The sequence below is a fragment of the Hypomesus transpacificus genome, chromosome 18 (assembly GCF_021917145.1).
Source record: "Hypomesus transpacificus isolate Combined female chromosome 18, fHypTra1, whole genome shotgun sequence".
Taxonomy (NCBI): Eukaryota; Metazoa; Chordata; class Actinopteri; order Osmeriformes; family Osmeridae; genus Hypomesus; species Hypomesus transpacificus.
In genome coordinates, this window is record NC_061077.1 from 1,225,588 (window position 1) to 1,239,598 (window position 14,011).

Sequence of the window (14,011 nt, forward strand, 5' to 3'; positions counted from 1 at the left end):
TGTTTTTGTTTTAAAGAAAGAAAAATAAACAAAACGGCCCTTGTGAGCACCGTGTGATTGGTTTGTAATGTTTCATAATGAGCAGTGGCAAAATGGACGCCACCGGGGCAGGGGTGTGTTGGTGCCCCTTTGAGAACGGGCCACCTCAGTCAAAGGTAGGCGACAACCGGATCGTTACTGAACCAAGCGATCTGCAGAATAAACCATCGATTTTTCCGGTCTTTCTTACTTCTTTTATTATTTGGTATCCCAGTATTGCAACATCAGGAGGAAGCCCTTGATGGATGGATGGATGCAACTGTTTCACTGCACCAACCAGAGGTTTGCACTCACTCTGGGAGAAACAGTGAGAGCAAGCTGGGATAGAAGAGAGGGCTTAGAATCAGAATTTTAGAATGAGAGTTTTGACCCCTGTGTTCTAGAATCTATGAGGTGTCAGTTCCTCCCCTCCTCTGGGATGGGTGGGCACTGAGTGAGACACAGAGGGACCAAATGGTGGCTTCGAATGAAGCTTTTACCCCCCGTCTCTTAGCGGTTTGTTTCCTCAGGGATGGAGAGTTAATTCTGACTTGAGGAACCTTGTTGATCTGGGTGTTTGAAACAGCAAAGCTAACCCAGAGGAAGCTCTATGAGTTGTGCATTGTAGGGCCACATCATCACAATTGAGTATGCATACTATGCAAGAACATCCAGACAGAGATAATAGGGTGTGGATTTGAACTATGGACAAAGCACTTCAATATTGATGCCAGAGAACATTCAAAATCGCAATTTATTCAACCTTAATAGCTGAATGTGTTAAAGGCTATCCAACTGATGAGTGAAATTGGTATGTTATTCGACACATTTATCTCACGAAAGGCACGAGGCGTGGAAATAAAGCTGTTATCTCAACTTTATGCTGAATTTAAGCAAATCAGTATTCTGAGGATCAAGGAGATACCTTCAGGATCAAAGGTTTGAGAAACATTAGATTGAGGTCATTTGATATCTATTTTATTATTAAACTAAATGTGTCTAAGTTCACTTATTGAATAGATTTTTAAAGAGTGATTTCATAATCCTTCTTACAGACAAAATCTTGATGTAAAACCTCTACATCAAAACTCTATCTACCTTGTTAGTTGACTGTGCTATTGATTCTTCAGATTCTTTATTATGTACAACATGACACATCACAAAACTGCTAATTGGCAATAATCTGTTTGTCAATAGTTCACAAGACTGCAGAATTTAGATAAGGAAAAGTTCAAGTTTAAAATACATTATCACAGCCTGTCTATTCCCATGGGTTCCTCATTGAATACCTTCAAGGTGTCTCATGCTCAGAATATCGTAGAGTATAATTGCAAATGTACAACGAGGTCAGAGAGAGAGAGAGAGAGAGAGAGAGAGAGAGAGAGAGAGAGAGAGAGAGGGGAAGAAAGACAGAGAGAGAGGAAGAAAGACAGAGAGAGAGGAAGAGAGAGAGAAAGGTTGTTATGTGATCATATAATTTTACAAAGCAAAATTACTTCATAAGCTACGTATTAGAATTTGCCAAAATATGATGTGCATATTTGTTTTTCCTGACTGTATGACATGCAGTAACATCACATTTATTCAGAAAATCACTGTATTTACAAATGGTCAAATCCCTGCGCAACATGATTTGTATTCTATTTTTTACATATTCACAGACATAGACTATGTCATATTATTTGAAGTAGTCATAACTATCCATAGTTTATGAACGCAGTTTTCCATTTTATTATGTGAAGTTGAATAGAGAATGACATCAGGATTCCGTTCCAGCTTTTCCAACACACAGCTGCTATGCGAGAAATTCAATTAAGTGCTCCTCTTCCCGCTTGGAGCCGGTCTCCAGGGCAGATCTTCCGGGCGACTCACCCTATGTAAGAAATTGGAAAATGCAACAATAAAACAAGAAAAACTGAAAAATGTGACAACTTTAATCACGCAAGCTCTCATACAATCCAACCTAAACACACACATCCCTTTAGTTGGAAAGTCACCGAAAGACAGCGAAGTGCAGGTAAGAGTCTTCCTTTTCACCTCAACTGCGTTTCCATTTCCACAGTTATCACTCAAAACGCGGTGCAACATGAAAGTCTGCTTTCAGGCGTTCGCTTACTTGTCTGTCATACCTGTCATTCGGAATCAAACACGATTATATGTCACACAATAACACCTTATAGCTCACTTAGAGCGAACGTTGACAGTAGCCTCTCCAGCCCCTTACCTCAACGCGGCTACGCGCGGACAAGGAGTGTTGGGAGCGACTCAGAGGTATCGTGTCTGTGATATTACCCGATATGGGTTCTTTTTAAAACTTTCAACACGGAAAACCATCAAATTCCAGACTTGGTTGTGACAAACACGAACATGCAGTTCGCTTCGCCATTGCCAAGTTGAGACAGCTTTGCAACTTTTCCTGTGAGTGCTCTTGCTGTCCTACAAGCATTGCCAAATAAGTAGCCTGTCTACTGTACGGTGTTAAAACGGTACAGTAGACACCGTCTTTGCTCGGTTGCTTATTGAACGTAAGTGGTGGGACTTTAAAAAGAGTAATAACCCTAGATTGTTAGAATTAAATGAAATACGAGTATGTTTTTTCCTGATATAACTGCTTATCCTGCATTATTTTCGCTTGGGGCTATGTTGTTGAGAATAAGTTCGCTAGACTCCTCAGGTAGTGTGCAAAACAGGTGATTTGTCGCTGGCTGTAATATGTAATAGACCGATGGATATCTGTGTGATATGGCGAGTTTGAGTAAAGTAAAACAGCTGATATAATGTTTAGTGTAACTATTATTGCCTTCTGTTTTATTCATCAAGACAATAAAAAAGGAGCCATACTATTGTCTTAATGCCATACAACGCGGAAGTTCCTGCGTTTGATGAACGTTATCTTATCCCACTAGCATCAGAATTATTCATAAACAGGGCTTTTATAAAAAGTTGGACTTTGGAATGAAACATAAGGTCTCTTAATTTCCACATATTGCCTAACCAATTGTCTTTGCTTCAGTTTTGAGAGATCTACCGTATACAATTTTGTGGGGAATTAAGTTGTGTTCCCTTCAAGGTAGAGTGAAATGAAAAGGATCTGTTTTTAAATCCGAACTACAAATTTACAAGGTATATTGAGCTACCTTTTAGTAACTTGCTTTAAGGGGCATATTTAAAATAAATACATTTCTTATTTTTGCTGGAGATACAGGAATTTCTACAGCATGACTGTTGGATGTTGCTAGGGTTAAAGTGATGTTACAATAAAACAAACAATGAAGGGCAGGGAGCAATGTTGAAGCCTCTGTTCTGTGGCATTTTTAAATAAATAGTTTTCACATGTAATCATAAGTTGTACATGTTTGCAGTTGTGAAAAATAACAAGAGGACACATTAACACACACACACACACACACACACACACACACACACACACACACACACACACACACACACACACAAATTAACCTACTTCCCCTATACATGTCTGAGGAGCTGTGGATTAAGCAATGGTCATCATTTGTGAAAGCTATGTTGCATCATTTAATTATTAACAAACAAAAGCTAATCACAATTCAAACAATTTTGTCAGCATGTCATCAATGAAAGACATACAGTGTTATGTAATGTGCATACTTATGCACTATACAGGCCTATGTCGTTTTTAAATGTCCATATATGTACGTATTCACAGTCTTTGTCAGTGTTGGGAGGGATCAGGAAAAGATCACTGGCTCTTTAAACCCAGTCTCACCGGATCTTTCTCCTTTGCTAATTATTGTGTTGTTTTCAGAGTAAATATGTCATATCCATGGCGACCGAGTAGGTTCATTGTCTCTCTCATGCAGTGGCTCACATAAGTAATTAATGACTCCCTTTTTTCTGTCCCCCTGTCTTTGGTTAAACAGATCATTCATGGAAAGTCATCAACCTTATTAAAAATGCTGGTGGCATTAACACACAAGGTAAACACTAAACTTTTGCGTTTATTTTTTTTACTCACTGCCTTTCCTCTCCTGCACTGTTTATTTTATGTACTGTTGGTGTGTGTTTTATGCAAGATGGCTGCACATAATGTATTTATTATATGTGTTTTATTTTTTTACATTAGATCTACTCTGCTAATGATGTGACTGTGAAAATAGCACAGATGATGTTATGACTTAGCCAGGCATGAAAAGCAAAAGCTGAGTGTATCTCAGCCATTTAAGTAGTCTAAAAACAAACCCCTCCCCAAATTTTTTTTAGGAAGGACTGCTTGTGTTCTGAGCTACAAATCAACACCACATCCCACTTATGCTACGACCTCTTTGATTGAAGGCTCGGCCTGTAATGAAAACGTGTGATGTTGCGTGCGACAGATCGGTGATCTCACAGATCTCACGAGAGGGGTGTTGCTCCCGGCTCTGTCCAGAGCTCAGTGAGTTGGAGAACTGGGATAACACTCCCTCTATGGCACCTAGCCCCCTCTGTGTGTTCCCTTCAGTTTCCCTGAGGAACGTGACACCATGTGTGTGTTGTCCGAAGGTCTGTGTCCTGCTGGACTCCTGCCAGCCCTCTGTCAGCCTCGTGGTACATGCAGGTGCTTAGCTATGCCCTTATACTGACGGGCCGCTGTAAAGTCCATCTGTAACACACATAACTATCCCTCCTTCCTCTCTCCTCTCCTCCTCTTCTCCTTTTCCCATCCTCCTTCTCGTCTGTGGTATTTTGTTTATATATTTATTTGAATTTGTATCGCCCAATTATTTTGTCTTCTTTTTTCACTGCTTAAAATGTAAAGATAAGGTCATTTGGATGGCACCGTAGGAGCGTGGCGATATTTTCCTGTTGTACAGTTTTAATTAGTGAAGGGGTTTTATTTTGCGTTGTTTGTTTATAGATGCAATCCTTTAGCTCTTTCTGATTGGATCACTCAACAGTGACCCTTGAAATGCTGAGTGAAGTATATTACTCTTAAGTCCAATTGGCTGGATAGAAGTGAATCTCATTGGTTAATCAGTGTGCTGCGCGCCCAACTGCCATCCTACCAGTTGAGGAAGTGTCTCCTAAGTATGTTGGCCATGGGTCAGCAGAATTAAACTCAATCCTTTCTTTGTTTGACCATATGTTGGAACCTCAGTGCTTTGATGTTAAAACAAATGTCAGTAATCCTGGGTGTCTGACAGGCTAAAAGAGCTATAAGGGTTGTTTCCTTACATATCAGCTTTGTCTATTACCAGATGTAATGATTCTGGATCCAAATTCCCACCACCGCGGCGGTATAGCCCTCACCGTGTAAAAATACGGTCCTCAACACGCGGCTCCAGAGAAGCACACAAGGCACTCATGTTTTTTTAATCATCATTATTGTTTTTATTTTAGTGCCAAGGAAATGTCCTTTTTGCATGCTTGATCAACCAGTAGAGAAATCCAATATAATGGAGGTTCAAGGTGAATTGCATCCTCTGCGTTCTCCCCTTGCGACTGAAGGAATATTCCGGAGCAAAATAAACAAATCACACAGACAACAGTAATATAGGGTTGATTTGGAAGGCATGAAATAAGTATTGATTAAATCCTCCAGTTCATAGATGAAAATGGCCTTATTGGTGATATGTCCAAGGCCCCTTTCAATGCAGGGGGGGAGCGATGGAGAGATGGAAAGAGATATATAGAGACAGAAGGAGAGAAAGAGGATGATGGGCAGAAAGAGAGAGGGAGAGACAAACAACGTGGAGAGAGAGAGGCAGAGAGACAGAAGAGAGAGATTGGGAGAGGCAGACGTCCATACACACTGTTCAGCCATAACGTTCTGACCGCTGACAGGTGAAGTGAATAACACTGACTATCTCCTTACCATGGCATCTGTCAGTGGGTGGGATACATTAGTCATGAAAGTGAACACTTAGTCCTCCAAGTTGATGTTAGATTCAAGAAACATGGGCAAGCGTAAGGGTTTGAGCGACTTTGACAAGGGCCAAATTGTGATGGTTAGACAACTGGGTCAGAGCATCTTCAAAACCGCAAGTCTTGTCGGGGTGTTCCTGGTCTGCAGTGATCAGTACCTATCTAAAGTGGTCTAAGGAAGGAAAATCAGTAAACCTGTGACAGAGTCATGGGCGGCCAAGGTTCATCGATGCATGTGGAGAGCGAATCCATGCCTCGACGGATCAGGGCTGTTTTGGCGGCAAAAGGGGGACCAACACAGTATTAGGCATGTGGTCATAATATTATGGCTGATTGGTATATATACTATGTGTGTTTTTGATAGGGAGGGAGATAGAGAGAAACTGAGGGTGACAGACACAAGGAGACAGACAGAGTGGAAGAGAGAGAGAGCTCACAAGACCGAGAAAGGGACATGATGCCTCTTTCCGAGCTTAATAAGTCTTAAGGAAAGACGGGGCATCGAGCGCAGAGGCACTGTAATCCTAACGCTGGCCAAGGTTAGCGGGACGCAAGCACATGCTCACCGCTCCCTACTGGCCGGTCTGGGACCATGAAGAGAGGTAAGGAGAGTCCAGGGAGAAGCACTGGGACCGGGAGGAAAGGCGAGGAAAGGTGAGGAGAGGGGTGGGGACGTGAAGAGAGGGTAGGAGAGGGGAGGAGAAAGAAGGAGAGGGGAGGAGAGGGGAGGGGAGGGGAGGGGAGGGGAGGGGAGGGGAGGGGAGGGGAGGGGAGGGGAGGGGAGGGGAGGGGAGGGGAGGAGAGGGGAGGAGAGGGGAAGAGAGGTGAGGAGAAAGGAGGAGAGGAGAGGTGAGGAGAGGGGAAGAGAGGTGAGGAGAAAGGAGGAGAGGTGAGGGGAGGAGAGGAGAGGAGAAAGAAGGAGAAGTGAGGAGAGGAGTGGTGAGGGGAGGAGAGGGGAAGAGAGGTGAGGAGAAAGGTGGAGAGGTGAGGAGAGGGGAGGAGAGGAGAAAGAGAGGTGAAGAGAAAGGAGGAGAGGTGAGGGGATGAGAGGAGAGGGGAGGTGAGGAGAGGGGATGAAAGGTGAGGAGAGGAGAGGTGAGGAGAGCCCAGGGAGAAGACCAAGGAGAAAGTGGCTTCTTACAAAGGTGGCTGAACGCCTCACAGAGATGGAGCCATGTTTGGCTTTGGACGCACCACCTGGTGCCGATTAACAACTGTGACAGCCACTGTAAACTAGTAAACAGTCCTGTATCAGATTAAAATGAGCTGGATTTTCTAAGTAGGTTTAGCCTGATGCAGGCCTTTATCCAATGCAGCGACACAGTTTCTCGGCCTCGGTCACAAAGGAAACGGTGTTTCTGTCTTTAGGTGTCTCTGCTGTCTGTGTCTCAGGAGGTGTGTTGAGAAGGGGGAGAAGTGAAGAAATCATGCAGGCTCTGAAAGCTCTTGTAAGAAATGTCAACAACTGCTGTGGATGCCAAGAAGCTATTTGGGAGTGGTCCAATACTCCAGCAGTAAGATGTACGGTGTTAGCTAAATCGGTGACCAATTAACTAATTAGACATATTGCCAGCCACTAGGTCTGGGTGTTCAACCATGTTGTTTTTAATGGAAATTCAATTCTACATTGGTGCAGCAGCAAAGGGAATTATCAGCTTCCACAGTGGACGTTGTTATTCTCACCCTTGAATTTCAGCCTGTCTGAAAGCAAGCTATGACACATTGCAAGTTCACTGCATCTATTTTTGTCAGTCTGATACATCAGATAAGGGTCATTTGTCAATACAAGAGTTGACGCTGTACAGAAAATAGCAGAAACTAAATGATTAATTACCAGAAAAAAAACATTAAAAAAAATAGCTTTAAGGATTGTTAACTTTTCCATAGCATCACTTAACCTCATCCTTGTTTTGTAGACTCGACATAAGTTTACACACAGTAAGTATGGTTGTCATGGTCCTGCACAGCAGTATTGTTGGTTGATTTCAACGTGAATAGACAAGACACCAACCCGGTAAATGAATGAAGTAGAGTTGCCCTTTAGTCATCTTCACAGTCACGTCAGCGATGCTTCTTCCTGTCACATTAAGATGATTTACCCCTCAAACAGATGTTTTCAGCCCTTTGCTGGCCAACCTGCGCCACCTCCTATTTTCTGCCCTTTTTAAAGGTTATGGAGTGAAACTCGCTCCCTGTATCCCTCTGTGGCAGTCTGACTGACTCCTCTGATCTCTGTGTTGTGTCGTTGACTGTTGTAAGGTGGGGAAGAAGAGCCACACAGGTTGGCTGGCTCTGCGAGGTTGAGTCAGTTATATTACATCGGTGCAGCGTACCTGTTGAAGCATCGCTCTGCTTTTACCCACCTCTCCCTCCCTCCCCGTCCTCCCTGCCTCCTCTCTTCTTGCCAACTTCCACCATTTTTCTCCGCTGCCTGGTTGGCAACACGCTGCCTCGTCTGCCCCAAGGGAGGCAGGGAGGCAAAGGGCCATCACCATGGTGACCCGAGTACAGAACCCCCACACAGCAGTCCATTGTGACTGGCGTGCGTTGAGGTGAGAGGGAACAAAATGTCACAGCAACAGGTTTTTTTTGTGTTTTTGTTTTTGCCTCAATACTCAGTGGGATTGTTTAAGCTTAGATTCACGTGTTCAACCGCAAACAGGAGAGAGACCGAGGAGGCGAGGGAGAGAAGTTTAATGAGAGGATAAACAGAGAGATGGAAAGCAACTGAAATAAACATGAATAATGTTTCATGATTATGTTTTGTAAGACAGGGGGATGAAGACGGTTCTGGCACAGCATTGAAATTATCAACCTGTTGCCTCATTTTAAAAACGGATTTAATACCATGCGGAACACTGCTACATAATCGCAGTGACAGCATTTTGAGTTTCAGGAACCCTCATTTGGTAAAACACAAATACTTAGGTTTTCAGAGTACTTACGAATGATTTGAAACACAACATGCCATGACAAGTAGATTGGATATTTCCTTTCTTTGTCACAAACACTCATGGACTTTGTGCACTGGCTTGTCTGATTGTATTAGATATAAGCCATCTCCCTAATCCTGTGCTGGGAGAATGGCGTATCCATCCACTAGGGGCAGCAGGGCCAAATCCCAGCAGCTCAGTGCGTGTGTGACAAGAGGACCCTAACTCTAGCACAAACTCAGACTGAGAGGACTGGAGAGATAAAGGCTACAATGTCAAAGAAGTCATACATTAGAAATCCAAAATATTAAATATCATTGATATGATAATGTATATTGGATATTGATAGTGACGGCAGTGCATCTTTTAGTAAAAGTTTGTATAATGTGTATAGTTTGCTTTTTTCCATGTTGAGCTTGTGTTTCTCTTCTTACAGCTCTGTGTTGGACTGTTTGCCACCACCGTGCCTCATCATATTAGCCTGCGTTAATACCTATCAAGATTCCCTTTTGACACGATCTTTGACTTTCAACTGCCTGGCCAGCAGGTCGTTATCCAGGGAGCCAAGGGCATGAATTCCCCCCCTCCCCCGTCCCCACACACACACACACACACACACACACACACACACCCACACACAGACACCCACACACCCACACACCCACACACACACCCACACACACATGTCGTGCAGTTAACGGGAGGCAGCAGGTTCTGCCCCCAAACCTTTAGAAGATGGGGGCGGTTTGGGTTTGACAGGCTCAGTGTTGCCCTAAGCTCCTGGGGTTAAGATGGGGTAGGGGGTGGGGTGACTTGTGGTTACCCCTGCGGCAGAGGGTAGGAGGAGGTGGGGGTGTGTGTGGGGGTGTCTGGGGAGACATGCAGCATGGTAAGTAAGCCTGTGATTCTGGTGAATAACCTTGTGTTAGATCTCTTCTCGGTTGATGTCGCAGTGGTTCCAGTGTTTCTACGACAACGCTAGTTAGGAGTCAACTCTGTGGACGCGGAAAAACTCTTGCCAACGCTTTCGAAGGAATATCGACCTTTGTGCCATTATCCTTACAGTAACTGTCGGAACTCCAGTTATGTGACGCATTTTTACCTCACATCTCTTTGGTATCTCACCCCCAAAAGCTGCAGAGGAATGAGTCTCTCGTCTCTCTTTTGAAAATATATCTTTGGGCATTTTTAACGTGCGCAATCAGATGGCTTTTAAGTGAAGCGTGACAGGAAAAGAAGAGAGAGAGAGAGCAGAAAACATGTAGCAGGGCAGGATTCGAACCCATGCCGTTGCGATGAGGCTTCAGACCAACATGGAACACTCAGTCATCCCTTGATTTATCAGGGCACCCCTCTCTTAACTGAGACCTCAACCACGACTGAGCTCTGTCTCAATCAAACCACTGCTGTAATCCCACTTCAGAATTCCTCTTGGCTCAGCGAGTAAATACATTTTTCAGCGTTTATTAGAATACAGCTTGCCAGAAGGGATTCCCCCCCCACTCGGCTGTAGCCTCTCCAGTAATTAGCAAATTGATTAGGAGGACTCGAACACACCTCCTTGGTTCTTATCTCTCCTGTTCTAGGACAATATTGCTGTGCCATGGGACAACGTAAATATTTTAAAGGAAACCCTGAGTGAAACTCATTAAATGGCTATGGGGCAGAGCATCTGTCTCCTGCAGAAAGTCCCGGCCAATTTTCTAAACTGTGATTAAAGAAAAGTTTTGGATTATTTAAACATGCCGTGTCCTGTGTGTTTTTTTTAATTCTCTTTCGGTGCCACTGGAGATTTTCCCGCACGTTTTCACCCAACGTGCCTCTTTCCCTTTGGTTCTTTTAGCTGGATATCGCCAGGGTGACGGGGCTTCTAAAGTAGTGGTCATTCTGGGATGCCGTGCACTAAACGCGACAAAGACCTCCTCCCTTTTATGTACAAATGCTAATTAAAATTTGTACCCTCCATCCCAAAGCAGCAGAGGCAAAGTCTTGGTAGCAATTTGGCAGATAATCAAATTGCATTTTAAATGGAGCCATTTAAAGATGACTGGAGTCTGCTCTCAGAAAGACACAGTGGCACAAATTAAGCCAGAGTAAAGCTGCTGTGTGCACTGAGAAACAATACTCCAAAATCCACATCACAATAGTTGGGTGCATTTATGTAAATGGCCCAACTTACAATATTTGATTTGTGTTTTAATTAGTTAAAAGGAATCCAGATCTACAATCAAGCATGTTTTTCTTTAAATGCAACATGGCAGGAATACTGTTTTCCTTCTAATTATGTTTCCATCCTTGTGAAGTGTCATCTTTTTCTCCCCCTCTATGTCCTTACAATTTAACTAATTGAGGCAAAACGCTAACGAATAAGACATGATTGGTTAACAAATGTGGCACCTTGGAAACATTTTCTCTTCATTTTAGATTTCCGCCCAGCAGAAACGGCTACAGTATCTTGTCAACAAGCATGTTTGTCTACAATATTCTGTGCTTAGAAGCTGCCCCCCGCCCCACACACATTTGGTATACATCATTAAGTTCTTCATGGCCAATCAAATTGTCCGTTCTCACGGCATTCCAGAACATATTAGTGACATCTCGTTAGCAGAAAACAGATAACCGACACAAAAAAATTGTGGAACAGGCCTGAATTGTTCCATCCAGCAGAATAAGTAGAAAGTGTGATTCTCATGATTTGATGAAATTGTATTTTTAGGAAGGGTCCTGGAGCTGGAATCTCTTTGTGTCTGTCTTTGTCTCTCTGTGCACTCATGAAAATGCTAAATGAGCTGTTTACTGTTCAGAATACCCACGGTCAGGCCGTATTTCCTGTTAAGTTTAAGCTTTCTCTCTGCTACCAGAAGAGCCATCAAAACGCTTTCATAGCCATAAAACTCTATTACAGGCAGCACAACAAGTGATGCTTGACTTGTACGTTTTAAAGGCTGCTTAATTGGCTGCCATTTGGAGCCTCCTCAGCAGAGCCCAGACCTCTGTCTAATGCAGACCTGAAACACACTACAATCTCAGCTCAATATTGATGGATTTGGAACCTACTAAATTTTCACTTTCTAAATGTTGTCTTTTCATTGGCGCCCTATGTTTTACTACCCGACAGTGTTGCTACAACTCGTGTTCTTAATGAACTGGCAGTGTAAAGTGAGATACAGAAGAGGAGGAAGCGCGTTGACCCCCCGCTGACCTCTCCTCTAGATAACCAGCTCGAGGGGAATCCCCCCCCTTACTGTGATCTAAAGAACCATAGGGTTGACTTTGAATCTGTATTCAGATGGAGCTACAAAGAGTCTAGACATCAACATGATAGTGCCCCAATGAGCCCAAGTCTTTGGTGGATACCTGTCAATATCATTGAGCCAGTCATTCCACACGGGAACAGTAGTCCGATCCCAAGCAGTACGTTACATGTCTGATGATTAATAAGGCAAAGAAGAAATATATATATATCATTATTAATCACATGTAGTTATATTTGTTTATGTTACTGGATATGTGAGGCTTTGGTTACCAATTTGCCATGTGATGTTGACATATGTAGGACAGAGTATTTCAATTTTTTAAGTAGAATTATAGTTTAAATGGGGATGATATCTAGGTTTTAAAGTTGTAGTGTGAAAAACAAATGTGTGTTTAGATTGAGGCAGATGAGCTTCTGCCCTGAAGATCAGTCTATGACACTGCAGTCTGATGTCATTGATTGATCAGTCTATGACACTGCAGTCTGATGTCATTGATTGATCAGTATATGACACTGCAGTCTGATGTCATTGATTGATCAGTCTATGACACTGCAGTCTGATGTCATTGATTGATCAGTCTATGACACAGCAGTCTGATGTCATTGATTGATCAGTCTATGACACTGCAGTCTGATGTCATTGATTGATCAGTCTATGACACTGCAGTCTGATGTCATTGATTGATCAGTCTATGACACTGCAGTCTGATGTCATTGATTGATCAGTCTATGACACTGCAGTCTGATGTCATTGATTGATCAGTCTATGACACTGCAGTCTGATGTCATTGATTGATCAGTCTATGACACTGCAGTCTGATGTCATTGATTGACAAATATGTTCCAAAGGTGTACATGGGAGAATCGATTGATCAAGACGACGTGTGATTCAATAACCGGGATCGATACAGATTTGTATCGTACATTGCCTTCCGACCATAATCTTGCAGATGTTCTTGTTTGGCTGGACTCCTAGTCACTGTATGACTGTGGTATACATTTCAGAATGCAATGCTGTGATGTTGGATATAAAGCCAACCCAGCTTTTTTTTTTTTACCTCTATCAATGTCCTCTTCATACAACAGGAAGCTCTCTTTGACCCTTTGCCTCCCATGTTGCTCTCATTTCATGCTAATAAAATTAGTGAAGAAGAAGAGTTGGGGCTTGTTGTCAGCCATGTTGTTCACCATCAGCCATGTTGTTCACCATCAGCCATGTTGTTCACCATCACTCATGTTGTTCACCATCAGTCATGTTGTTCACCATCAGCCATGTTGTTCACCATCAGCCATGTTGTTCACCATCAGCCATGTTGTTGGCCATCAGTCATGTTGTTCACCATCAGCCATGTTGTTCACCATTAGCCATGATGTTCAGTCATGTTCACCATCAGCCATGTTGTTCACCATCAGCCATGTTGTTCACCATCAGCCATGTTGTTCACCATCAGCCATCTTGTTCACCATCAGCCATGTTGTTCACCATCAGCCATGTTGTTCTAGCCTGATGAATAGGCCACTGGTTGAGGCTGACCAATTTTCAAGTACTTGGAAATTCAAAACATACTGAACTTTAATTACTCATTCTTACAGACCCAGTCCCTCTGCTGCATATGATGGTATTAGAAAAAGTATTTTATTTATGGGAATAAAATTTCAGGTTCATAGACAATAGGCAAGCTCTGGTTTACACGGCCGAAGACTTTTATCATTTTTTAATAAAAACTCCCGACTTGGTGAAAGTTTAATTAATAAGGGACTTAAAGCTGGAGGAAGAGGGAGTTGGGTCTTTAAGGGGGTACTTATTTTTCCATCTGGGCTATCCTCCAAAAAAACTGTCAATTTGTGTCTTAAGCTGAAGAGACAAAAACGTTATTAGTTCTAGCAAAAAAGTATAATGGGTTTGAAAGGTTTTGCTTCA

The 14,011-nt window shown here is 42.9% G+C and overlaps 1 long non-coding RNA gene across 1 annotated transcript in view; it reads left to right on the top strand.

Moving 5' to 3' along the window:
• The first annotated feature begins 1,884 nt into the window (after positions 1-1,884).
• LOC124480879 overlaps positions 1,885-14,011 on the top strand; it is a 31,990-nt gene continuing 19,863 nt past the window's right edge. Inside the window, exons 1-2 of the long non-coding RNA XR_006957588.1 lie at positions 1,885-2,035; positions 3,921-3,977. This is a non-coding gene — a long non-coding RNA (uncharacterized LOC124480879). The remainder of the gene's footprint in view (positions 2,036-3,920; positions 3,978-14,011) is intronic.